Source organism: Chiloscyllium plagiosum, unplaced genomic scaffold (genome assembly GCF_037043375.1).
Source record: "Chiloscyllium plagiosum isolate Xiang-an unplaced genomic scaffold, Cpla_swu_hap1 HiC_scaffold_35, whole genome shotgun sequence".
Taxonomy (NCBI): domain Eukaryota; kingdom Metazoa; phylum Chordata; class Chondrichthyes; order Orectolobiformes; family Hemiscylliidae; genus Chiloscyllium; species Chiloscyllium plagiosum.
Window position 1 is genome coordinate 26097399 of NW_028270173.1, and position 26040 is coordinate 26123438.

Genomic DNA, 26040 nt, shown 5'->3' on the forward strand with positions numbered 1-26040 from the left:
TGTTCTAGCATTGAATATCTTTGAATAATGAGTGGCACAGACAGAGTCAATAGCCGGAGTCATAGTTTGAAGATATTAGGCGGAAAGTATCAAGGAGACGTCAGCGGTAGGTTCTTTACGCAGAAAGTTGTGAATGCATGGAATGGGTTGCCAGCTGTGGTGGTGGAAGCAGAGTCATTGGGGTCATTTAAGGAACTGCTGGACGTGCACATGGAGAGCAGTGAGTTGAGGGTTGCGTAGGTTACATTACATTAGGATGAAACCTCGGCACAACATCGTGGGCCAAAGGGCCTGTTCTGTGCTGTACTTTTCTATGTTCTATGATCTATTTGAGGCTGGATTGGAGAAATAGTTGGCATGCTTCCAAAACCAAGGGATGGGCAGGAAAGTGAAGTTGATCATTAACTTTAGCGAGCAGGCTTGATCTGTGGGCTATTCCTACCACCATCTCTATGTTCTTGTGTTTATAAATATGAGTTGTGCTGATTGTGTGCACGTAACACGTTAATGTTATAATTAAAGTAGAACTCATTTCCATTTTAAGAAGAGCGTTCTCCACTTGGTCAGGAACCATCCAGGCAAACTAAAAGTTGCAAGTAATAATTTTGAGCCTAGAATCCTATTTGTATTATTTACTTTATATATTTTGAAATAAAAAACAGTGTTCAGATAAAATCAAACCAGTCAAACAAACAGCGCTTCATTGCGATTTTCCTACTTGGTTTCTCGCTATATCAGCAATGGAGAAAGTCAGGGCTGCAGATGCTGGAGATTGGAGTCAGTTTGCTGCGCCACTGCACAGAATATCAAGAATACCGGTTTAGTTTCCTGCTGGAGTTCAAACTGTAGTAAAGTTCTAGCGTGCGCGGTCCGTAGGTGCATTGGTGGTTCAGTGGTAGAATTCTCGCCTGCCACGCGGGCGGCCCGGGTTCGATTCCCGGCCAATGCATTGTCGCCCCTTTAATTTCAAATGCTGCACGGCGTAACCAAGTTCAGCCCGATGCAATGTCTGTTTCGCCTAGCTGCAGACTCACCGATGTCCTGCTGCGCGCGCGGTTCACAGGAAAGTGTTTTCTCATCGGGTGGGGTAGAAATCACTGCTCTGCAGGCTCCGTTTCTGAGCATTTTCATGACGGAATGCACAGGTTTCTGGAAACTCATGGCATTTAGTAAAATCGACCTCGTGAGATGACCGGCCGTGATCCCAGAATGATGGGCCAGACTCCATACGCCGAATGAGATTAGAGTGGTGCTGGAAAAGCACAGCGGGGCAGGCAGCATCCGAGGACCAGCAAAATAGACCTCTCGGCCAGGAGTCCTTCGTCAGGAAGGGTACTGTCCTATATCCAAACATCTTCTGCTGCTTCATCAGTGACCTTCCTTCTGTCATATAGTCAGAAGTGGCCATTTTTGTTCACGATTGCATAATGATAGCACCACTGACAACTCCTCAGATACTGAAGCAGACCATACTAGGTTCAAATGCAGAAAGCCAATGCCCTCTGACGAACGCAATCGTCTTTCTTTGTGCGAGATGTGACTCCAACCAGTGGATAAACAAAGATTGTAAACCTACTCAGTTCTTCACAACAGAGCGTCATTGATGTTCTAGCATTGAATATCTTTGAATAATGAGTGGCACAGACAGAGTCAATAGCCGGAGTCATAGTTTGAAGATATTAGGCGGAAAGTATCAAGGAGACGTCAGCGGTAGGTTCTTTACGCAGAAAGTTGTGAATGCATGGAATGGGTTGCCAGCTGTGGTGGTGGAAGCAGAGTCATTGGGGTCATTTAAGGAACTGCTGGACGTGCACATGGAGAGCAGTGAGTTGAGGGTTGCGTAGGTTACATTACATTAGGATGAAACCTCGGCACAACATCGTGGGCCAAAGGGCCTGTTCTGTGCTGTACTTTTCTATGTTCTATGATCTATTTGAGGCTGGATTGGAGAAATAGTTGGCATGCTTCCAAAACCAAGGGATGGGCAGGAAAGTGAAGTTGATCATTAACTTTAGCGAGCAGGCTTGATCTGTGGGCTATTCCTACCACCATCTCTATGTTCTTGTGTTTATAAATATGAGTTGTGCTGATTGTGTGCACGTAACACGTTAATGTTATAATTAAAGTAGAACTCATTTCCATTTTAAGAAGAGCGTTCTCCACTTGGTCAGGAACCATCCAGGCAAACTAAAAGTTGCAAGTAATAATTTTGAGCCTAGAATCCTATTTGTATTATTTACTTTATATATTTTGAAATAAAAAACAGTGTTCAGATAAAATCAAACCAGTCAAACAAACAGCGCTTCATTGCGATTTTCCTACTTGGTTTCTCGCTATATCAGCAATGGAGAAAGTCAGGGCTGCAGATGCTGGAGATTGGAGTCAGTTTGCTGCGCCACTGCACAGAATATCAAGAATACCGGTTTAGTTTCCTGCTGGAGTTCAAACTGTAGTAAAGTTCTAGCGTGCGCGGTCCGTAGGTGCATTGGTGGTTCAGTGGTAGAATTCTCGCCTGCCACGCGGGCGGCCCGGGTTCGATTCCCGGCCAATGCATTGTCGCCCCTTTAATTTCAAATGCTGCACGGCGTAACCAAGTTCAGCCCGATGCAATGTCTGTTTCGCCTAGCTGCAGACTCACCGATGTCCTGCTGCGCGCGCGGTTCACAGGAAAGTGTTTTCTCATCGGGTGGGGTAGAAATCACTGCTCTGCAGGCTCCGTTTCTGAGCATTTTCATGACGGAATGCACAGGTTTCTGGAAACTCATGGCATTTAGTAAAATCGACCTCGTGAGATGACCGGCCGTGATCCCAGAATGATGGGCCAGACTCCATACGCCGAATGAGATTAGAGTGGTGCTGGAAAAGCACAGCGGGGCAGGCAGCATCCGAGGACCAGCAAAATAGACCTCTCGGCCAGGAGTCCTTCGTCAGGAAGGGTACTGTCCTATATCCAAACATCTTCTGCTGCTTCATCAGTGACCTTCCTTCTGTCATATAGTCAGAAGTGGCCATTTTTGTTCACGATTGCATAATGATAGCACCACTGACAACTCCTCAGATACTGAAGCAGACCATACTAGGTTCAAATGCAGAAAGCCAATGCCCTCTGACGAACGCAATCGTCTTTCTTTGTGCGAGATGTGACTCCAACCAGTGGATAAACAAAGATTGTAAACCTACTCAGTTCTTCACAACAGAGCGTCATTGATGTTCTAGCATTGAATATCTTTGAATAATGAGTGGCACAGACAGAGTCAATAGCCGGAGTCATAGTTTGAAGATATTAGGCGGAAAGTATCAAGGAGACGTCAGCGGTAGGTTCTTTACGCAGAAAGTTGTGAATGCATGGAATGGGTTGCCAGCTGTGGTGGTGGAAGCAGAGTCATTGGGGTCATTTAAGGAACTGCTGGACGTGCACATGGAGAGCAGTGAGTTGAGGGTTGCGTAGGTTACATTACATTAGGATGAAACCTCGGCACAACATCGTGGGCCAAAGGGCCTGTTCTGTGCTGTACTTTTCTATGTTCTATGATCTATTTGAGGCTGGATTGGAGAAATAGTTGGCATGCTTCCAAAACCAAGGGATGGGCAGGAAAGTGAAGTTGATCATTAACTTTAGCGAGCAGGCTTGATCTGTGGGCTATTCCTACCACCATCTCTATGTTCTTGTGTTTATAAATATGAGTTGTGCTGATTGTGTGCACGTAACACGTTAATGTTATAATTAAAGTAGAACTCATTTCCATTTTAAGAAGAGCGTTCTCCACTTGGTCAGGAACCATCCAGGCAAACTAAAAGTTGCAAGTAATAATTTTGAGCCTAGAATCCTATTTGTATTATTTACTTTATATATTTTGAAATAAAAAACAGTGTTCAGATAAAATCAAACCAGTCAAACAAACAGCGCTTCATTGCGATTTTCCTACTTGGTTTCTCGCTATATCAGCAATGGAGAAAGTCAGGGCTGCAGATGCTGGAGATTGGAGTCAGTTTGCTGCGCCACTGCACAGAATATCAAGAATACCGGTTTAGTTTCCTGCTGGAGTTCAAACTGTAGTAAAGTTCTAGCGTGCGCGGTCCGTAGGTGCATTGGTGGTTCAGTGGTAGAATTCTCGCCTGCCACGCGGGCGGCCCGGGTTCGATTCCCGGCCAATGCATTGTCGCCCCTTTAATTTCAAATGCTGCACGGCGTAACCAAGTTCAGCCCGATGCAATGTCTGTTTCGCCTAGCTGCAGACTCACCGATGTCCTGCTGCGCGCGCGGTTCACAGGAAAGTGTTTTCTCATCGGGTGGGGTAGAAATCACTGTTCTGCAGGCTCCGTTTCTGAGCATTTTCATGACGGAATCCACAGGTTTCTGGAAACTCATGGCATTTAGTAAAATCGACCTCGTGAGATGACCGGCCGTGATCCCAGAATGATGGGCCAGACTCCATACGCCGAATGAGATTAGAGTGGTGCTGGAAAAGCACAGCGGGGCAGGCAGCATCCGAGGACCAGCAAAATAGACCTCTCGGCCAGGAGTCCTTCGTCAGGAAGGGTACTGTCCTATATCCAAACATCTTCTGCTGCTTCATCAGTGACCTTCCTTCTGTCATATAGTCAGAAGTGGCCATTTTTGTTCACGATTGCATAATGATAGCACCACTGACAACTCCTCAGATACTGAAGCAGACCATACTAGGTTCAAATGCAGAAAGCCAATGCCCTCTGACGAACGCAATCGTCTTTCTTTGTGCGAGATGTGACTCCAACCAGTGGATAAACAAAGATTGTAAACCTACTCAGTTCTTCACAACAGAGCGTCATTGATGTTCTAGCATTGAATATCTTTGAATAATGAGTGGCACAGACAGAGTCAATAGCCGGAGTCATAGTTTGAAGATATTAGGCGGAAAGTATCAAGGAGACGTCAGCGGTAGGTTCTTTACGCAGAAAGTTGTGAATGCATGGAATGGGTTGCCAGCTGTGGTGGTGGAAGCAGAGTCATTGGGGTCATTTAAGGAACTGCTGGACGTGCACATGGAGAGCAGTGAGTTGAGGGTTGCGTAGGTTACATTACATTAGGATGAAACCTCGGCACAACATCGTGGGCCAAAGGGCCTGTTCTGTGCTGTACTTTTCTATGTTCTATGATCTATTTGAGGCTGGATTGGAGAAATAGTTGGCATGCTTCCAAAACCAAGGGATGGGCAGGAAAGTGAAGTTGATCATTAACTTTAGCGAGCAGGCTTGATCTGTGGGCTATTCCTACCACCATCTCTATGTTCTTGTGTTTATAAAAATGAGTTGTGCTGATTGTGTGCACGTAACACGTTAATGTTATAATTAAAGTAGAACTCATTTCCATTTTAAGAAGAGCGTTCTCCACTTGGTCAGGAACCATCCAGGCAAACTATAAGTTGCAAGTAATAATTTTGAGCCTAGAATCCTATTTGTATTATTTACTTTATATATTTTGAAATAAAAAACAGTGTTCAGATAAAATCAAACCAGTCAAACAAACAGCGCTTCATTGCGATTTTCCTACTTGGTTTCTCGCTATATCAGCAATGGAGAAAGTCAGGGCTGCAGATGCTGGAGATTGGAGTCAGTTTGCTGCGCCACTGCACAGAATATCAAGAATACCGGTTTAGTTTCCTGCTGGAGTTCAAACTGTAGTAAAGTTCTAGCGTGCGCGGTCCGTAGGTGCATTGGTGGTTCAGTGGTAGAATTCTCGCCTGCCACGCGGGAGGCCCGGGTTCGATTCCCGGCCAATGCATTGTCGCCCCTTTAATTTCAAATGCTGCACGGCGTAACCAAGTTCAGCCCGATGCAATGTCTGTTTCGCCTAGCTGCAGACTCACCGATGTCCTGCTGCGCGCGCGGTTCACAGGAAAGTGTTTTCTCATCGGGTGGGGTAGAAATCACTGCTCTGCAGGCTCCGTTTCTGAGCATTTTCATGACGGAATCCACAGGTTTCTGGAAACTCATGGCATTTAGTAAAATCGACCTCGTGAGATGACCGGCCGTGATCCCAGAATGATGGGCCAGACTCCATACGCCGAATGAGATTAGAGTGGTGCTGGAAAAGCACAGCGGGGCAGGCAGCATCCGAGGACCAGCAAAATAGACCTCTCGGCCAGGAGTCCTTCGTCAGGAAGGGTACTGTCCTATATCCAAACATCTTCTGCTGCTTCATCAGTGACCTTCCTTCTGTCATATAGTCAGAAGTGGCCATTTTTGTTCACGATTGCATAATGATAGCACCACTGACAACTCCTCAGATACTGAAGCAGACCATACTAGGTTCAAATGCAGAAAGCCAATGCCCTCTGACGAACGCAATCGTCTTTCTTTGTGCGAGATGTGACTCCAACCAGTGGATAAACAAAGATTGTAAACCTACTCAGTTCTTCACAACAGAGCGTCATTGATGTTCTAGCATTGAATATCTTTGAATAATGAGTGGCACAGACAGAGTCAATAGCCGGAGTCATAGTTTGAAGATATTAGGCGGAAAGTATCAAGGAGACGTCAGCGGTAGGTTCTTTACGCAGAAAGTTGTGAATGCATGGAATGGGTTGCCAGCTGTGGTGGTGGAAGCAGAGTCATTGGGGTCATTTAAGGAACTGCTGGACGTGCACATGGAGAGCAGTGAGTTGAGGGTTGCGTAGGTTACATTACATTAGGATGAAACCTCGGCACAACATCGTGGGCCAAAGGGCCTGTTCTGTGCTGTACTTTTCTATGTTCTATGATCTATTTGAGGCTGGATTGGAGAAATAGTTGGCATGCTTCCAAAACCAAGGGATGGGCAGGAAAGTGAAGTTGATCATTAACTTTAGCGAGCAGGCTTGATCTGTGGGCTATTCCTACCACCATCTCTATGTTCTTGTGTTTATAAATATGAGTTGTGCTGATTGTGTGCACGTAACACGTTAATGTTATAATTAAAGTAGAACTCATTTCCATTTTAAGAAGAGCGTTCTCCACTTGGTCAGGAACCATCCAGGCAAACTATAAGTTGCAAGTAATAATTTTGAGCCTAGAATCCTATTTGTATTATTTACTTTATATATTTTGAAATAAAAAACAGTGTTCAGATAAAATCAAACCAGTCAAACAAACAGCGCTTCATTGCGATTTTCCTACTTGGTTTCTCGCTATATCAGCAATGGAGAAAGTCAGGGCTGCAGATGCTGGAGATTGGAGTCAGTTTGCTGCGCCACTGCACAGAATATCAAGAATACCGGTTTAGTTTCCTGCTGGAGTTCAAACTGTAGTAAAGTTCTAGCGTGCGCGGTCCGTAGGTGCATTGGTGGTTCAGTGGTAGAATTCTCGCCTGCCATGCGGGAGGCCCGGGTTCGATTCCCGGCCAATGCATTGTCGCCCCTTTAATTTCAAATGCTGCACGGCGTAACCAAGTTCAGCCCGATGCAATGTCTGTTTCGCCTAGCTGCAGACTCACCGATGTCCTGCTGCGCGCGCGGTTCACAGGAAAGTGTTTTCTCATCGGGTGGGGTAGAAATCACTGCTCTGCAGGCTGCGTTTCTGAGCATTTTCATGACGGAATCCACAGGTTTCTGGAAACTCATGGCATTTAGTAAAATCGACCTCGTGAGATGACCGGCCGTGATCCCAGAATGATGGGCCAGACTCCATACGCCGAATGAGATTAGAGTGGTGCTGGAAAAGCACAGCGGGGCAGGCAGCATCCGAGGACCAGCAAAATAGACCTCTCGGCCAGGAGTCCTTCGTCAGGAAGGGTACTGTCCTATATCCAAACATCTTCTGCTGCTTCATCAGTGACCTTCCTTCTGTCATATAGTCAGAAGTGGCCATTTTTGTTCACGATTGCATAATGATAGCACCACTGACAACTCCTCAGATACTGAAGCAGACCATACTAGGTTCAAATGCAGAAAGCCAATGCCCTCTGACGAACGCAATCGTCTTTCTTTGTGCGAGATGTGACTCCAACCAGTGGATAAACAAAGATTGTAAACCTACTCAGTTCTTCACAACAGAGCGTCATTGATGTTCTAGCATTGAATATCTTTGAATAATGAGTGGCACAGACAGAGTCAATAGCCGGAGTCATAGTTTGAAGATATTAGGCGGAAAGTATCAAGGAGACGTCAGCGGTAGGTTCTTTACGCAGAAAGTTGTGAATGCATGGAATGGGTTGCCAGCTGTGGTGGTGGAAGCAGAGTCATTGGGGTCATTTAAGGAACTGCTGGACGTGCACATGGAGAGCAGTGAGTTGAGGGTTGCGTAGGTTACATTACATTAGGATGAAACCTCGGCACAACATCGTGGGCCAAAGGGCCTGTTCTGTGCTGTACTTTTCTATGTTCTATGATCTATTTGAGGCTGGATTGGAGAAATAGTTGGCATGCTTCCAAAACCAAGGGATGGGCAGGAAAGTGAAGTTGATCATTAACTTTAGCGAGCAGGCTTGATCTGTGGGCTATTCCTACCACCATCTCTATGTTCTTGTGTTTATAAATATGAGTTGTGCTGATTGTGTGCACGTAACACGTTAATGTTATAATTAAAGTAGAACTCATTTCCATTTTAAGAAGAGCGTTCTCCACTTGGTCAGGAACCATCCAGGCAAACTATAAGTTGCAAGTAATAATTTTGAGCCTAGAATCCTATTTGTATTATTTACTTTATATATTTTGAAATAAAAAACAGTGTTCAGATAAAATCAAACCAGTCAAACAAACAGCGCTTCATTGCGATTTTCCTACTTGGTTTCTCGCTATATCAGCAATGGAGAAAGTCAGGGCTGCAGATGCTGGAGATTGGAGTCAGTTTGCTGCGCCACTGCACAGAATATCAAGAATACCGGTTTAGTTTCCTGCTGGAGTTCAAACTGTAGTAAAGTTCTAGCGTGCGCGGTCCGTAGGTGCATTGGTGGTTCAGTGGTAGAATTCTCGCCTGCCACGCGGGAGGCCCGGGTTCGATTCCCGGCCAATGCATTGTCGCCCCTTTAATTTCAAATGCTGCACGGCGTAACCAAGTTCAGCCCGATGCAATGTCTGTTTCGCCTAGCTGCAGACTCACCGATGTCCTGCTGCGCGCGCGGTTCACAGGAAAGTGTTTTCTCATCGGGTGGGGTAGAAATCACTGCTCTGCAGGCTCCGTTTCTGAGCATTTTCATGACGGAATCCACAGGTTTCTGGAAACTCATGGCATTTAGTAAAATCGACCTCGTGAGATGACCGGCCGTGATCCCAGAATGATGGGCCAGACTCCATACGCCGAATGAGATTAGAGTGGTGCTGGAAAAGCACAGCGGGGCAGGCAGCATCCGAGGACCAGCAAAATAGACCTCTCGGCCAGGAGTCCTTCGTCAGGAAGGGTACTGTCCTATATCCAAACATCTTCTGCTGCTTCATCAGTGACCTTCCTTCTGTCATATAGTCAGAAGTGGCCATTTTTGTTCACGATTGCATAATGATAGCACCACTGACAACTCCTCAGATACTGAAGCAGACCATACTAGGTTCAAATGCAGAAAGCCAATGCCCTCTGACGAACGCAATCGTCTTTCTTTGTGCGAGATGTGACTCCAACCAGTGGATAAACAAAGATTGTAAACCTACTCAGTTCTTCACAACAGAGCGTCATTGATGTTCTAGCATTGAATATCTTTGAATAATGAGTGGCACAGACAGAGTCAATAGCCGGAGTCATAGTTTGAAGATATTAGGCGGAAAGTATCAAGGAGACGTCAGCGGTAGGTTCTTTACGCAGAAAGTTGTGAATGCATGGAATGGGTTGCCAGCTGTGGTGGTGGAAGCAGAGTCATTGGGGTCATTTAAGGAACTGCTGGACGTGCACATGGAGAGCAGTGAGTTGAGGGTTGCGTAGGTTACATTACATTAGGATGAAACCTCGGCACAACATCGTGGGCCAAAGGGCCTGTTCTGTGCTGTACTTTTCTATGTTCTATGATCTATTTGAGGCTGGATTGGAGAAATAGTTGGCATGCTTCCAAAACCAAGGGATGGGCAGGAAAGTGAAGTTGATCATTAACTTTAGCGAGCAGGCTTGATCTGTGGGCTATTCCTACCACCATCTCTATGTTCTTGTGTTTATAAATATGAGTTGTGCTGATTGTGTGCACGTAACACGTTAATGTTATAATTAAAGTAGAACTCATTTCCATTTTAAGAAGAGCGTTCTCCACTTGGTCAGGAACCATCCAGGCAAACTATAAGTTGCAAGTAATAATTTTGAGCCTAGAATCCTATTTGTATTATTTACTTTATATATTTTGAAATAAAAAACAGTGTTCAGATAAAATCAAACCAGTCAAACAAACAGCGCTTCATTGCGATTTTCCTACTTGGTTTCTCGCTATATCAGCAATGGAGAAAGTCAGGGCTGCAGATGCTGGAGATTGGAGTCAGTTTGCTGCGCCACTGCACAGAATATCAAGAATACCGGTTTAGTTTCCTGCTGGAGTTCAAACTGTAGTAAAGTTCTAGCGTGCGCGGTCCGTAGGTGCATTGGTGGTTCAGTGGTAGAATTCTCGCCTGCCACGCGGGAGGCCCGGGTTCGATTCCCGGCCAATGCATTGTCGCCCCTTTAATTTCAAATGCTGCACGGCGTAACCAGGTTCAGCCCGATGCAATGTCTGTTTCGCCTAGCTGCAGACTCACCGATGTCCTGCTGCGCGCGCGGTTCACAGGAAAGTGTTTTCTCATCGGGTGGGGTAGAAATCACTGCTCTGCAGGCTCCGTTTCTGAGCATTTTCATGACGGAATCCACAGGTTTCTGGAAACTCATGGCATTTAGTAAAATCGACCTCGTGAGATGACCGGCCGTGATCCCAGAATGATGGGCCAGACTCCATACGCCGAATGAGATTAGAGTGGTGCTGGAAAAGCACAGCGGGGCAGGCAGCATCCGAGGACCAGCAAAATAGACCTCTCGGCCAGGAGTCCTTCGTCAGGAAGGGTACTGTCCTATATCCAAACATCTTCTGCTGCTTCATCAGTGACCTTCCTTCTGTCATATAGTCAGAAGTGGCCATTTTTGTTCACGATTGCATAATGATAGCACCACTGACAACTCCTCAGATACTGAAGCAGACCATACTAGGTTCAAATGCAGAAAGCCAATGCCCTCTGACGAACGCAATCGTCTTTCTTTGTGCGAGATATGACTCCAACCAGTGGATAAACAAAGATTGTAAACCTACTCAGTTCTTCACAACAGAGCGTCATTGATGTTCTAGCATTGAATATCTTTGAATAATGAGTGGCACAGACAGAGTCAATAGCCGGAGTCATAGTTTGAAGATATTAGGCGGAAAGTATCAAGGAGACGTCAGCGGTAGGTTCTTTACGCAGAAAGTTGTGAATGCATGGAATGGGTTGCCAGCTGTGGTGGTGGAAGCAGAGTCATTGGGGTCATTTAAGGAACTGCTGGACGTGCACATGGAGAGCAGTGAGTTGAGGGTTGCGTAGGTTACATTACATTAGGATGAAACCTCGGCACAACATCGTGGGCCAAAGGGCCTGTTCTGTGCTGTACTTTTCTATGTTCTATGATCTATTTGAGGCTGGATTGGAGAAATAGTTGGCATGCTTCCAAAACCAAGGGATGGGCAGGAAAGTGAAGTTGATCATTAACTTTAGCGAGCAGGCTTGATCTGTGGGCTATTCCTACCACCATCTCTATGTTCTTGTGTTTATAAATATGAGTTGTGCTGATTGTGTGCACGTAACACGTTAATGTTATAATTAAAGTAGAACTCATTTCCATTTTAAGAAGAGCGTTCTCCACTTGGTCAGGAACCATCCAGGCAAACTATAAGTTGCAAGTAATAATTTTGAGCCTAGAATCCTATTTGTATTATTTACTTTATATATTTTGAAATAAAAAACAGTGTTCAGATAAAATCAAACCAGTCAAACAAACAGCGCTTCATTGCGATTTTCCTACTTGGTTTCTCGCTATATCAGCAATGGAGAAAGTCAGGGCTGCAGATGCTGGAGATTGGAGTCAGTTTGCTGCGCCACTGCACAGAATATCAAGAATACCGGTTTAGTTTCCTGCTGGAGTTCAAACTGTAGTAAAGTTCTAGCGTGCGCGGTCCGTAGGTGCATTGGTGGTTCAGTGGTAGAATTCTCGCCTCCCACGCGGGAGGCCCGGGTTCGATTCCCGGCCAATGCATTGTCGCCCCTTTAATTTCAAATGCTGCACGGCGTAACCAAGTTCAGCCCGATGCAATGTCTGTTTCGCCTAGCTGCAGACTCACCGATGTCCTGCTGCGCGCGCGGTTCACAGGAAAGTGTTTTCTCATCGGGTGGGGTAGAAATCACTGCTCTGCAGGCTCCGTTTCTGAGCATTTTCATGACGGAATCCACAGGTTTCTGGAAACTCATGGCATTTAGTAAAATCGACCTCGTGAGATGACCGGCCGTGATCCCAGAATGATGGGCCAGACTCCATACGCCGAATGAGATTAGAGTGGTGCTGGAAAAGCACAGCGGGGCAGGCAGCATCCGAGGACCAGCAAAATAGACCTCTCGGCCAGGAGTCCTTCGTCAGGAAGGGTACTGTCCTATATCCAAACATCTGCTGCTTCATCAGTGACCTTCCTTCTGTCATATAGTCAGAAGTGGCCATTTTTGTTCACGATTGCATAATGATAGCACCACTGACAACTCCTCAGATACTGAAGCAGACCATACTAGGTTCAAATGCAGAAAGCCAATGCCCTCTGACGAACGCAATCGTCTTTCTTTGTGCGAGATGTGACTCCAACCAGTGGATAAACAAAGATTGTAAACCTACTCAGTTCTTCACAACAGAGCGTCATTGATGTTCTAGCATTGAATATCTTTGAATAATGAGTGGCACAGACAGAGTCAATAGCCGGAGTCATAGTTTGAAGATATTAGGCGGAAAGTATCAAGGAGACGTCAGCGGTAGGTTCTTTACGCAGAAAGTTGTGAATGCATGGAATGGGTTGCCAGCTGTGGTGGTGGAAGCAGAGTCATTGGGGTCATTTAAGGAACTGCTGGACGTGCACATGGAGAGCAGTGAGTTGAGGGTTGCGTAGGTTACATTACATTAGGATGAAACCTCGGCACAACATCGTGGGCCAAAGGGCCTGTTCTGTGCTGTACTTTTCTATGTTCTATGATCTATTTGAGGCTGGATTGGAGAAATAGTTGGCATGCTTCCAAAACCAAGGGATGGGCAGGAAAGTGAAGTTGATCATTAACTTTAGCGAGCAGGCTTGATCTGTGGGCTATTCCTACCACCATCTCTATGTTCTTGTGTTTATAAAAATGAGTTGTGCTGATTGTGTACACGTAACACGTTAATGTTATAATTAAAGTAGAACTCATTTCCATTTTAAGAAGAGCGTTCTCCACTTGGTCAGGAACCATCCAGGCAAACTATAAGTTGCAAGTAATAATTTTGAGCCTAGAATCCTATTTGTATTATTTACTTTATATATTTTGAAATAAAAAACAGTGTTCAGATAAAATCAAACCAGTCAAACAAACAGCGCTTCATTGCGATTTTCCTACTTGGTTTCTCGCTATATCAGCAATGGAGAAAGTCAGGGCTGCAGATGCTGGAGATTGGAGTCAGTTTGCTGCGCCACTGCACAGAATATCAAGAATACCGGTTTAGTTTCCTGCTGGAGTTCAAACTGTAGTAAAGTTCTAGCGTGCGCGGTCCGTAGGTGCATTAGTGGTTCAGTGGTAGAATTCTCGCCTGCCACGCGGGAGGCCCGGGTTCGATTCCCGGCCAATGCATTGTCGCCCCTTTAATTTCAAATGCTGCACGGCGTAACCAAGTTCAGCCCGATGCAATGTCTGTTTCGCCTAGCTGCAGACTCACCGATGTCCTGCTGCGCGCGCGGTTCACAGGAAAGTGTTTTCTCATCGGGTGGGGTAGAAATCACTGCTCTGCAGGCTCCGTTTCTGAGCATTTTCATGACGGAATCCACAGGTTTCTGGAAACTCATGGCATTTAGTAAAATCGACCTCGTGAGATGACCGGCCGTGATCCCAGAATGATGGGCCAGACTCCATACGCCGAATGAGATTAGAGTGGTGCTGGAAAAGCACAGCGGGGCAGGCAGCATCCGAGGACCAGCAAAATAGACCTCTCGGCCAGGAGTCCTTCGTCAGGAAGGGTACTGTCCTATATCCAAACATCTTCTGCTGCTTCATCAGTGACCTTCCTTCTGTCATATAGTCAGAAGTGGCCATTTTTGTTCACGATTGCATAATGATAGCACCACTGACAACTCCTCAGATACTGAAGCAGACCATACTAGGTTCAAATGCAGAAAGCCAATGCCCTCTGACGAACGCAATCGTCTTTCTTTGTGCGAGATGTGACTCCAACCAGTGGATAAACAAAGATTGTAAACCTACTCAGTTCTTCACAACAGAGCGTCATTGATGTTCTAGCATTGAATATCTTTGAATAATGAGTGGCACAGACAGAGTCAATAGCCGGAGTCATAGTTTGAAGATATTAGGCGGAAAGTATCAAGGAGACGTCAGCGGTAGGTTCTTTACGCAGAAAGTTGTGAATGCATGGAATGGGTTGCCAGCTGTGGTGGTGGAAGCAGAGTCATTGGGGTCATTTAAGGAACTGCTGGACGTGCACATGGAGAGCAGTGAGTTGAGGGTTGCGTAGGTTACATTACATTAGGATGAAACCTCGGCACAACATCGTGGGCCAAAGGGCCTGTTCTGTGCTGTACTTTTCTATGTTCTATGATCTATTTGAGGCTGGATTGGAGAAATAGTTGGCATGCTTCCAAAACCAAGGGATGGGCAGGAAAGTGAAGTTGATCATTAACTTTAGCGAGCAGGCTTGATCTGTGGGCTATTCCTACCACCATCTCTATGTTCTTGTGTTTATAAATATGAGTTGTGCTGATTGTGTGCACGTAACACGTTAATGTTATAATTAAAGTAGAACTCATTTCCATTTTAAGAAGAGCGTTCTCCACTTGGTCAGGAACCATCCAGGCAAACTAAAAGTTGCAAGTAATAATTTTGAGCCTAGAATCCTATTTGTATTATTTACTTTATATATTTTGAAATAAAAAACAGTGTTCAGATAAAATCAAACCAGTCAAACAAACAGCGCTTCATTGCGATTTTCCTACTTGGTTTCTCGCTATATCAGCAATGGAGAAAGTCAGGGCTGCAGATGCTGGAGATTGGAGTCAGTTTGCTGCGCCACTGCACAGAATATCAAGAATACCGGTTTAGTTTCCTGCTGGAGTTCAAACTGTAGTAAAGTTCTAGCGTGCGCGGTCCGTAGGTGCATTGGTGGTTCAGTGGTAGAATTCTCGCCTGCCACGCGGGCGGCCCGGGTTCGATTCCCGGCCAATGCATTGTCGCCCCTTTAATTTCAAATGCTGCACGGCGTAACCAAGTTCAGCCCGATGCAATGTCTGTTTCGCCTAGCTGCAGACTCACCGATGTCCTGCTGCGCGCGCGGTTCACAGGAAAGTGTTTTCTCATCGGGTGGGGTAGAAATCACTGCTCTGCAGGCTCCGTTTCTGAGCATTTTCATGACGGAATCCACAGGTTTCTGGAAACTCATGGCATTTAGTAAAATCGACCTCGTGAGATGACCGGCCGTGATCCCAGAATGATGGGCCAGACTCCATACGCCGAATGAGATTAGAGTGGTGCTGGAAAAGCACAGCGGGGCAGGCAGCATCCGAGGACCAGCAAAATAGACCTCTCGGCCAGGAGTCCTTCGTCAGGAAGGGTACTGTCCTATATCCAAACATCTTCTGCTGCTTCATCAGTGACCTTCCTTCTGTCATATAGTCAGAAGTGGCCATTTTTGTTCACGATTGCATAATGATAGCACCACTGACAACTCCTCAGATACTGAAGCAGACCATACTAGGTTCAAATGCAGAAAGCCAATGCCCTCTGACGAACGCAATCGTCTTTCTTTGTGCGAGATGTGACTCCAACCAGTGGATAAACAAAGATTGTAAACCTACTCAGTTCTTCACAACAGAGCGTCATTGATGTTCTAGCATTGAATATCTTTGAATAATGAGTGGCACAGACAGAGTCAATAGCCGGAGTCATAGTTTGAAGATATTAGGCGGAAAGTATCAAGGAGACGTCAGCGGTAGGTTCTTTACGCAGAAAGTTGTGAATGCATGGAATGGGTTGCCAGCTGTGGTGGTGGAAGCAGAGTCATTGGGGTCATTTAAGGAACTGCTGGACGTGCACATGGAGAGCAGTGAGTTGAGGGTTGCGTAGGTTACATTACATTAGGATGAAACCTCGGCACAACATCGTGGGCCAAAGGGCCTGTTCTGTGCTGTACTTTTCTATGTTCTATGATCTATTTGAGGCTGGATTGGAGAAATAGTTGGCATGCTTCCAAAACCAAGGGATGGGCAGGAAAGTGAAGTTGATCATTAACTTTAGCGAGCAGGCTTGATCTGTGGGCTATTCCTACCACCATCTCTATGTTCTTGTGTTTATAAATATGAGTTGTGCTGATTGTGTGCACGTAACACGTTAATGTTATAATTAAAGTAGAACTCATTTCCATTTTAAGAAGAGCGTTCTCCACTTGGTCAGGAACCATCCAGGCAAACTATAAGTTGCAAGTAATAATTTTGAGCCTAGAATCCTATTTGTATTATTTACTTTATATATTTTGAAATAAAAAACAGTGTTCAGATAAAATCAAACCAGTCAAACAAACAGCGCTTCATTGCGATTTTCCTACTTGGTTTCTCGCTATATCAGCAATGGAGAAAGTCAGGGCTGCAGATGCTGGAGATTGGAGTCAGTTTGCTGCGCCACTGCACAGAATATCAAGAATACCGGTTTAGTTTCCTGCTGGAGTTCAAACTGTAGTAAAGTTCTAGCGTGCGCGGTCCGTAGGTGCATTGGTGGTTCAGTGGTAGAATTCTCGCCTGCCACGCGGGCGGCCCGGGTTCGATTCCCGGCCAATGCATTGTCGCCCCTTTAATTTCAAATGCTGCACGGCGTAACCAAGTTCAGCCCGATGCAATGTCTGTTTCGCCTAGCTGCAGACTCACCGATGTCCTGCTGCGCGCGCGGTTCACAGGAAAGTGTTTTCTCATCGGGTGGGGTAGAAATCACTGCTCTGCAGGCTCCGTTTCTGAGCATTTTCATGACGGAATCCACAGGTTTCTGGAAACTCATGGCATTTAGTAAAATCGACCTCGTGAGATGACCGGCCGTGATCCCAGAATGATGGGCCAGACTCCATACGCCGAATGAGATTAGAGTGGTGCTGGAAAAGCACAGCGGGGCAGGCAGCATCCGAGGACCAGCAAAATAGACCTCTCGGCCAGGAGTCCTTCGTCAGGAAGGGTACTGTCCTATATCCAAACATCTTCTGCTGCTTCATCAGTGACCTTCCTTCTGTCATATAGTCAGAAGTGGCCATTTTTGTTCACGATTGCATAATGATAGCACCACTGACAACTCCTCAGATACTGAAGCAGACCATACTAGGTTCAAATGCAGAAAGCCAATGCCCTCTGACGAACGCAATCGTCTTTCTTTGTGCGAGATGTGACTCCAACCAGTGGATAAACAAAGATTGTAAACCTACTCAGTTCTTCACAACAGAGCGTCATTGATGTTCTAGCATTGAATATCTTTGAATAATGAGTGGCACAGACAGAGTCAACAGCCGGAGTCATAGTTTGAAGATATTAGGCGGAAAGTATCAAGGAGACGTCAGCGGTAGGTTCTTTACGCAGAAAGTTGTGAATGCATGGAATGGGTTGCCAGCTGTGGTGGTGGAAGCAGAGTCATTGGGGTCATTTAAGGAACTGCTGGACGTGCACATGGAGAGCAGTGAGTTGAGGGTTGCGTAGGTTACATTACATTAGGATGAAACCTCGGCACAACATCGTGGGCCAAAGGGCCTGTTCTGTGCTGTACTTTTCTATGTTCTATGATCTATTTGAGGCTGGATTGGAGAAATAGTTGGCATGCTTCCAAAACCAAGGGATGGGCAGGAAAGTGAAGTTGATCATTAACTTTAGCGAGCAGGCTTGATCTGTGGGCTATTCCTACCACCATCTCTATGTTCTTGTGTTTATAAATATGAGTTGTGCTGATTGTGTGCACGTAACACGTTAATGTTATAATTAAAGTAGAACTCATTTCCATTTTAAGAAGAGCGTTCTCCACTTGGTCAGGAACCATCCAGGCAAACTAAAAGTTGCAAGTAATAATTTTGAGCCTAGAATCCTATTTGTATTATTTACTTTATATATTTTGAAATAAAAAACAGTGTTCAGATAAAATCAAACCAGTCAAACAAACAGCGCTTCATTGCGATTTTCCTACTTGGTTTCTCGCTATATCAGCAATGGAGAAAGTCAGGGCTGCAGATGCTGGAGATTGGAGTCAGTTTGCTGCGCCACTGCACAGAATATCAAGAATACCGGTTTAGTTTCCTGCTGGAGTTCAAACTGTAGTAAAGTTCTAGCGTGCGCGGTCCGTAGGTGCATTGGTGGTTCAGTGGTAGAATTCTCGCCTGCCTCGCGGGAGGCCCGGGTTCGATTCCCGGCCAATGCATTGTCGCCCCTTTAATTTCAAATGCTGCACGGCGTAACCAAGTTCAGCCCGATGCAATGTCTGTTTCGCCTAGCTGCAGACTCACCGATGTCCTGCTGCGCGCGCGGTTCACAGGAAAGTGTTTTCTCATCGGGTGGGGTAGAAATCACTGCTCTGCAGGCTCCGTTTCTGAGCATTTTCATGACGGAATCCACAGGTTTCTGGAAACTCATGGCATTTAGTAAAATCGACCTCGTGAGATGACCGGCCGTGATCCCAGAATGATGGGCCAGACTCCATACGCCGAATGAGATTAGAGTGGTGCTGGAAAAGCACAGCGGGGCAGGCAGCATCCGAGGACCAGCAAAATAGACCTCTCGGCCAGGAGTCCTTCGTCAGGAAGGGTACTGTCCTATATCCAAACATCTTCTGCTGCTTCATCAGTGACCTTCCTTCTGTCATATAGTCAGAAGTGGCCATTTTTGTTCACGATTGCATAATGATAGCACCACTGACAACTCCTCAGATACTGAAGCAGACCATACTAGGTTCAAATGCAGAAAGCCAATGCCCTCTGACGAACGCAATCGTCTTTCTTTGTGCGAGATGTGACTCCAACCAGTGGATAAACAAAGATTGTAAACCTACTCAGTTCTTCACAACAGAGCGTCATTGATGTTCTAGCATTGAATATCTTTGAATAATGAGTGGCACAGACAGAGTCAATAGCCGGAGTCATAGTTTGAAGATATTAGGCGGAAAGTATCAAGGAGACGTCAGCGGTAGGTTCTTTACGCAGAAAGTTGTGAATGCATGGAATGGGTTGCCAGCTGTGGTGGTGGAAGCAGAGTCATTGGGGTCATTTAAGGAACTGCTGGACGTGCACATGGAGAGCAGTGAGTTGAGGGTTGCGTAGGTTACATTACATTAGGATGAAACCTCGGCACAACATCGTGGGCCAAAGGGCCTGTTCTGTGCTGTACTTTTCTATGTTCTATGATCTATTTGAGGCTGGATTGGAGAAATAGTTGGCATGCTTCCAAAACCAAGGGATGGGCAGGAAAGTGAAGTTGATCATTAACTTTAGCGAGCAGGCTTGATCTGTGGGCTATTCCTACCACCATCTCTATGTTCTTGTGTTTATAAATATGAGTTGTGCTGATTGTGTGCACGTAACACGTTAATGTTATAATTAAAGTAGAACTCATTTCCATTTTAAGAAGAGCGTTCTCCACTTGGTCAGGAACCATCCAGGCAAACTAAAAGTTGCAAGTAATAATTTTGAGCCTAGAATCCTATTTGTATTATTTACTTTATATATTTTGAAATAAAAAACAGTGTTCAGATAAAATCAAACCAGTCAAACAAACAGCGCTTCATTGCGATTTTCCTACTTGGTTTCTCGCTATATCAGCAATGGAGAAAGTCAGGGCTGCAGATGCTGGAGATTGGAGTCAGTTTGCTGCGCCACTGCACAGAATATCAAGAATACCGGTTTAGTTTCCTGCTGGAGTTCAAACTGTAGTAAAGTTCTAGCGTGCGCGGTCCGTAGGTGCATTGGTGGTTCAGTGGTAGAATTCTCGCCTGCCACGCGGGCGGCCCGGGTTCGATTCCCGGCCAATGCATTGTCGCCCCTTTAATTTCAAATGCTGCACGGCGTAACCAAGTTCAGCCCGATGCAATGTCTGTTTCGCCTAGCTGCAGACTCACCGATGTCCTGCTGCGCGCGCGGTTCACAGGAAAGTGTTTTCTCATCGGGTGGGGTAGAAATCACTGCTCTGCAGGCTCCGTTTCTGAGCATTTTCATGACGGAATCCACAGGTTTCTGGAAACTCATGGCATTTAGTAAAATCGACCTCGTGAGATGACCGGCCGTGATCCCAGAATGATGGGCCAGACTCCATACGCCGAATGAGATTAGAGTGGTGCTGGAAAAGCACAGCGGGGCAGGCAGCATCCGAGGACCAGCAAAATAGACCTCTCGGCCAGGAGTCCTTCGTCAGGAAGGGTACTGTCCTATATCCAAACATCTTCTGCTGCTTCATCAGTGACCTTCCTTCTGTCATATAGTCAGAAGTGGCCATTTTTGTTCACGATTGCATAATGATAGCACCACTGACAACTCCTCAGATACTGAAGCAGACCATACTAGGTTCAAATGCAGAAAGCCAATGCCCTCTGACGAACGCAATCGTCTTTCTTTGTGCGAGATGTGACTCCAACCAGTGGATAAACAAAGATTGTAAACCTACTCAGTTCTTCACAACAGAGCGTCATTGATGTTCTAGCATTGAATATCTTTGAATAATGAGTGGCACAGACAGAGTCAATAGCCGGAGTCATAGTTTGAAGATATTAGGCGGAAAGTATCAAGGAGACGTCAGCGGTAGGTTCTTTACGCAGAAAGTTGTGAATGCATGGAATGGGTTGCCAGCTGTGGTGGTGGAAGCAGAGTCATTGGGGTCATTTAAGGAACTGCTGGACGTGCACATGGAGAGCAGTGAGTTGAGGGTTGCGTAGGTTACATTACATTAGGATGAAACCTCGGCACAACATCGTGGGCCAAAGGGCCTGTTCTGTGCTGTACTTTTCTATGTTCTATGATCTATTTGAGGCTGGATTGGAGAAATAGTTGGCATGCTTCCAAAACCAAGGGATGGGCAGGAAAGTGAAGTTGATCATTAACTTTAGCGAGCAGGCTTGATCTGTGGGCTATTCCTACCACCATCTCTATGTTCTTGTGTTTATAAATATGAGTTGTGCTGATTGTGTGCACGTAACACGTTAATGTTATAATTAAAGTAGAACTCATTTCCATTTTAAGAAGAGCGTTCTCCACTTGGTCAGGAACCATCCAGGCAAACTATAAGTTGCAAGTAATAATTTTGAGCCTAGAATCCTATTTGTATTATTTACTTTATATATTTTGAAATAAAAAACAGTGTTCAGATAAAATCAAACCAGTCAAACAAACAGCGCTTCATTGCGATTTTCCTACTTGGTTTCTCGCTATATCAGCAATGGAGAAAGTCAGGGCTGCAGATGCTGGAGATTGGAGTCAGTTTGCTGCGCCACTGCACAGAATATCAAGAATACCGGTTTAGTTTCCTGCTGGAGTTCAAACTGTAGTAAAGTTCTAGCGTGCGCGGTCCGTAGGTGCATTGGTGGTTCAGTGGTAGAATTCTCGCCTGCCACGCGGGCGGCCCGGGTTCGATTCCCGGCCAATGCATTGTCGCCCCTTTAATTTCAAATGCTGCACGGCGTAACCAAGTTCAGCCCGATGCAATGTCTGTTTCGCCTAGCTGCAGACTCACCGATGTCCTGCTGCGCGCGCGGTTCACAGGAAAGTGTTTTCTCATCGGGTGGGGTAGAAATCACTGCTCTGCAGGCTCCGTTTCTGAGCATTTTCATGACGGAATCCACAGGTTTCTGGAAACTCATGGCATTTAGTAAAATCGACCTCGTGAGATGACCGGCCGTGATCCCAGAATGATGGGCCAGACTCCATACGCCGAATGAGATTAGAGTGGTGCTGGAAAAGCACAGCGGGGCAGGCAGCATCCGAGGACCAGCAAAATAGACCTCTCGGCCAGGAGTCCTTCGTCAGGAAGGGTACTGTCCTATATCCAAACATCTTCTGCTGCTTCATCAGTGACCTTCCTTCTGTCATATAGTCAGAAGTGGCCATTTTTGTTCACGATTGCATAATGATAGCACCACTGACAACTCCTCAGATACTGAAGCAGACCATACTAGGTTCAAATGCAGAAAGCCAATGCCCTCTGACGAACGCAATCGTCTTTCTTTGTGCGAGATGTGACTCCAACCAGTGGATAAACAAAGATTGTAAACCTACTCAGTTCTTCACAACAGAGCGTCATTGATGTTCTAGCATTGAATATCTTTGAATAATGAGTGGCACAGACAGAGTCAATAGCCGGAGTCATAGTTTGAAGATATTAGGCGGAAAGTATCAAGGAGACGTCAGCGGTAGGTTCTTTACGCAGAAAGTTGTGAATGCATGGAATGGGTTGCCAGCTGTGGTGGTGGAAGCAGAGTCATTGGGGTCATTTAAGGAACTGCTGGACGTGCACATGGAGAGCAGTGAGTTGAGGGTTGCGTAGGTTACATTACATTAGGATGAAACCTCGGCACAACATCGTGGGCCAAAGGGCCTGTTCTGTGCTGTACTTTTCTATGTTCTATGATCTATTTGAGGCTGGATTGGAGAAATAGTTGGCATGCTTCCAAAACCAAGGGATGGGCAGGAAAGTGAAGTTGATCATTAACTTTAGCGAGCAGGCTTGATCTGTGGGCTATTCCTACCACCATCTCTATGTTCTTGTGTTTATAAATATGAGTTGTGCTGATTGTGTGCACGTAACACGTTAATGTTATAATTAAAGTAGAACTCATTTCCATTTTAAGAAGAGCGTTCTCCACTTGGTCAGGAACCATCCAGGCAAACTAAAAGTTGCAAGTAATAATTTTGAGCCTAGAATCCTATTTGTATTATTTACTTTATATATTTTGAAATAAAAAACAGTGTTCAGATAAAATCAAACCAGTCAAACAAACAGCGCTTCATTGCGATTTTCCTACTTGGTTTCTCGCTATATCAGCAATGGAGAAAGTCAGGGCTGCAGATGCTGGAGATTGGAGTCAGTTTGCTGCGCCACTGCACAGAATATCAAGAATACCGGTTTAGTTTCCTGCTGGAGTTCAAACTGTAGTAAAGTTCTAGCGTGCGCGGTCCGTAGGTGCATTGGTGGTTCGGTGGTAGAATTCTCGCCTGCCACGCGGGAGGCCCGGGTTCGATTCCCGGCCAATGCATTGTCGCCCCTTTAATTTCAAATGCTGCACGGCGTAACCAAGTTCAGCCCGATGCAATGTCTGTTTCGCCTAGCTGCAGACTCACCGATGTCCTGCTGCGCGCGCGGTTCACAGGAAAGTGTTTTCTCATCGGGTGGGGTAGAAATCACTGCTCTGCAGGCTCCGTTTCTGAGCATTTTCATGACGGAATCCACAGGTTTCTGGAAACTCATGGCATTTAGTAAAATCGACCTCGTGAGATGACCGGCCGTGATCCCAGAATGATGGGCCAGACTCCATACGCCGAATGAGATTAGAGTGGTGCTGGAAAAGCACAGCGGGGCAGGCAGCATCCGAGGACCAGCAAAATAGACCTCTCGGCCAGGAGTCCTTCGTCAGGAAGGGTACTGTCCTATATCCAAACATCTTCTGCTGCTTCATCAGTGACCTTCCTTCTGTCATATAGTCAGAAGTGGCCATTTTTGTTCACGATTGCATAATGATAGCACCACTGACAACTCCTCAGATACTGAAGCAGACCATACTAGGTTCAAATGCAGAAAGCCAATGCCCTCTGACGAACGCAATCGTCTTTCTTTGTGCGAGATGTGACTCCAACCAGTGGATAAACAAAGATTGTAAACCTACTCAGTTCTTCACAACAGAGCGTCATTGATGTTCTAGCATTGAATATCTTTGAATAATGAGTGGCACAGACAGAGTCAATAGCCGGAGTCATAGTTTGAAGATATTAGGCGGAAAGTATCAAGGAGACGTCAGCGGTAGGTTCTTTACGCAGAAAGTTGTGAATGCATGGAATGGGTTGCCAGCTGTGGTGGTGGAAGCAGAGTCATTGGGGTCATTTAAGGAACTGCTGGACGTGCACATGGAGAGCAGTGAGTTGAGGGTTGCGTAGGTTACATTACATTAGGATGAAACCTCGGCACAACATCGTGGGCCAAAGGGCCTGTTCTGTGCTGTACTTTTCTATGTTCTATGATCTATTTGAGGCTGGATTGGAGAAATAGTTGGCATGCTTCCAAAACCAAGGGATGGGCAGGAAAGTGAAGTTGATCATTAACTTTAGCGAGCAGGCTTGATCTGTGGGCTATTCCTACCACCATCTCTATGTTCTTGTGTTTATAAATATGAGTTGTGCTGATTGTGTGCACGTAACACGTTAATGTTATAATTAAAGTAGAACTCATTTCCATTTTAAGAAGAGCGTTCTCCACTTGGTCAGGAACCATCCAGGCAAACTAAAAGTTGCAAGTAATAATTTTGAGCCTAGAATCCTATTTGTATTATTTACTTTATATATTTTGAAATAAAAAACAGTGTTCAGATAAAATCAAACCAGTCAAACAAACAGCGCTTCATTGCGATTTTCCTACTTGGTTTCTCGCTATATCAGCAATGGAGAAAGTCAGGGCTGCAGATGCTGGAGATTGGAGTCAGTTTGCTGCGCCACTGCACAGAATATCAAGAATACCGGTTTAGTTTCCTGCTGGAGTTCAAACTGTAGTAAAGTTCTAGCGTGCGCGGTCCGTAGGTGCATTGGTGGTTCAGTGGTAGAATTCTCGCCTGCCACGCGGGAGGCCCGGGTTCGATTCCCGGCCAATGCATTGTCGCCCCTTTAATTTCAAATGCTGCACGGCGTAACCAAGTTCAGCCCGATGCAATGTCTGTTTCGCCTAGCTGCAGACTCACCGATGTCCTGCTGCGCGCGCGGTTCACAGGAAAGTGTTTTCTCATCGGGTGGGGTAGAAATCACTGCTCTGCAGGCTCCGTTTCTGAGCATTTTCATGACGGAATCCACAGGTTTCTGGAAACTCATGGCATTTACTAAAATCGACCTCGTGAGATGACCGGCCGTGATCCCAGAATGATGGGCCAGACTCCATACGCCGAATGAGATTAGAGTGGTGCTGGAAAAGCACAGCGGGGCAGGCAGCATCCGAGGACCAGCAAAATAGACCTCTCGGCCAGGAGTCCTTCGTCAGGAAGGGTACTGTCCTATATCCAAACATCTTCTGCTGCTTCATCAGTGACCTTCCTTCTGTCATATAGTCAGAAGTGGCCATTTTTGTTCACGATTGCATAATGATAGCACCACTGACAACTCCTCAGATACTGAAGCAGACCATACTAGGTTCAAATGCAGAAAGCCAATGCCCTCTGACGAACGCAATCGTCTTTCTTTGTGCGAGATGTGACTCCAACCAGTGGATAAACAAAGATTGTAAACCTACTCAGTTCTTCACAACAGAGCGTCATTGATGTTCTAGCATTGAATATCTTTGAATAATGAGTGGCACAGACAGAGTCAATAGCCGGAGTCATAGTTTGAAGATATTAGGCGGAAAGTATCAAGGAGACGTCAGCGGTAGGTTCTTTACGCAGAAAGTTGTGAATGCATGGAATGGGTTGCCAGCTGTGGTGGTGGAAGCAGAGTCATTGGGGTCATTTAAGGAACTGCTGGACGTGCACATGGAGAGCAGTGAGTTGAGGGTTGCGTAGGTTACATTACATTAGGATGAAACCTCGGCACAACATCGTGGGCCAAAGGGCCTGTTCTGTGCTGTACTTTTCTATGTTCTATGATCTATTTGAGGCTGGATTGGAGAAATAGTTGGCATGCTTCCAAAACCAAGGGATG

The 26040-nt window shown here is 45.8% G+C and overlaps 16 non-coding genes across 16 annotated transcripts; all 16 read left to right on the plus strand.

The window, feature by feature from the left end:
- Positions 1–878: 878 nt before the first annotated feature.
- trnag-gcc (transfer RNA glycine (anticodon GCC)) lies at positions 879–949 on the plus strand. Its single transcript has one exon. It is a non-coding gene; the product is annotated as a tRNA-Gly (tRNA).
- A 1533-nt stretch (positions 950–2482) lies between these two features.
- Positions 2483–2553, plus strand: trnag-gcc (transfer RNA glycine (anticodon GCC)). The gene has a single exon. It is a non-coding gene; the product is annotated as a tRNA-Gly (tRNA).
- A 1533-nt stretch (positions 2554–4086) lies between these two features.
- Positions 4087–4157, plus strand: trnag-gcc (transfer RNA glycine (anticodon GCC)). Its single transcript has one exon. It is a non-coding gene; the product is annotated as a tRNA-Gly (tRNA).
- A 1533-nt stretch (positions 4158–5690) lies between these two features.
- On the plus strand, positions 5691–5761 carry trnag-gcc (transfer RNA glycine (anticodon GCC)). The gene has a single exon. It is a non-coding gene; the product is annotated as a tRNA-Gly (tRNA).
- Positions 5762–7294: 1533 nt separating this feature from the next.
- trnag-gcc (transfer RNA glycine (anticodon GCC)) lies at positions 7295–7365 on the plus strand. The gene has a single exon. It is a non-coding gene; the product is annotated as a tRNA-Gly (tRNA).
- Positions 7366–8898: 1533 nt separating this feature from the next.
- On the plus strand, positions 8899–8969 carry trnag-gcc (transfer RNA glycine (anticodon GCC)). The gene has a single exon. It is a non-coding gene; the product is annotated as a tRNA-Gly (tRNA).
- A 1533-nt stretch (positions 8970–10502) lies between these two features.
- trnag-gcc (transfer RNA glycine (anticodon GCC)) lies at positions 10503–10573 on the plus strand. Its single transcript has one exon. It is a non-coding gene; the product is annotated as a tRNA-Gly (tRNA).
- A 1533-nt stretch (positions 10574–12106) lies between these two features.
- On the plus strand, positions 12107–12177 carry trnag-ccc (transfer RNA glycine (anticodon CCC)). The gene has a single exon. It is a non-coding gene; the product is annotated as a tRNA-Gly (tRNA).
- Positions 12178–13707: 1530 nt separating this feature from the next.
- trnag-gcc (transfer RNA glycine (anticodon GCC)) lies at positions 13708–13778 on the plus strand. The gene has a single exon. It is a non-coding gene; the product is annotated as a tRNA-Gly (tRNA).
- Positions 13779–15311: 1533 nt separating this feature from the next.
- trnag-gcc (transfer RNA glycine (anticodon GCC)) lies at positions 15312–15382 on the plus strand. Its single transcript has one exon. It is a non-coding gene; the product is annotated as a tRNA-Gly (tRNA).
- A 1533-nt stretch (positions 15383–16915) lies between these two features.
- Positions 16916–16986, plus strand: trnag-gcc (transfer RNA glycine (anticodon GCC)). The gene has a single exon. It is a non-coding gene; the product is annotated as a tRNA-Gly (tRNA).
- A 1533-nt stretch (positions 16987–18519) lies between these two features.
- Positions 18520–18590, plus strand: trnag-gcc (transfer RNA glycine (anticodon GCC)). Its single transcript has one exon. It is a non-coding gene; the product is annotated as a tRNA-Gly (tRNA).
- Positions 18591–20123: 1533 nt separating this feature from the next.
- On the plus strand, positions 20124–20194 carry trnag-gcc (transfer RNA glycine (anticodon GCC)). The gene has a single exon. It is a non-coding gene; the product is annotated as a tRNA-Gly (tRNA).
- A 1533-nt stretch (positions 20195–21727) lies between these two features.
- Positions 21728–21798, plus strand: trnag-gcc (transfer RNA glycine (anticodon GCC)). Its single transcript has one exon. It is a non-coding gene; the product is annotated as a tRNA-Gly (tRNA).
- Positions 21799–23331: 1533 nt separating this feature from the next.
- trnag-gcc (transfer RNA glycine (anticodon GCC)) lies at positions 23332–23402 on the plus strand. Its single transcript has one exon. It is a non-coding gene; the product is annotated as a tRNA-Gly (tRNA).
- Positions 23403–24935: 1533 nt separating this feature from the next.
- On the plus strand, positions 24936–25006 carry trnag-gcc (transfer RNA glycine (anticodon GCC)). Its single transcript has one exon. It is a non-coding gene; the product is annotated as a tRNA-Gly (tRNA).
- Positions 25007–26040: the final 1034 nt, after the last annotated feature.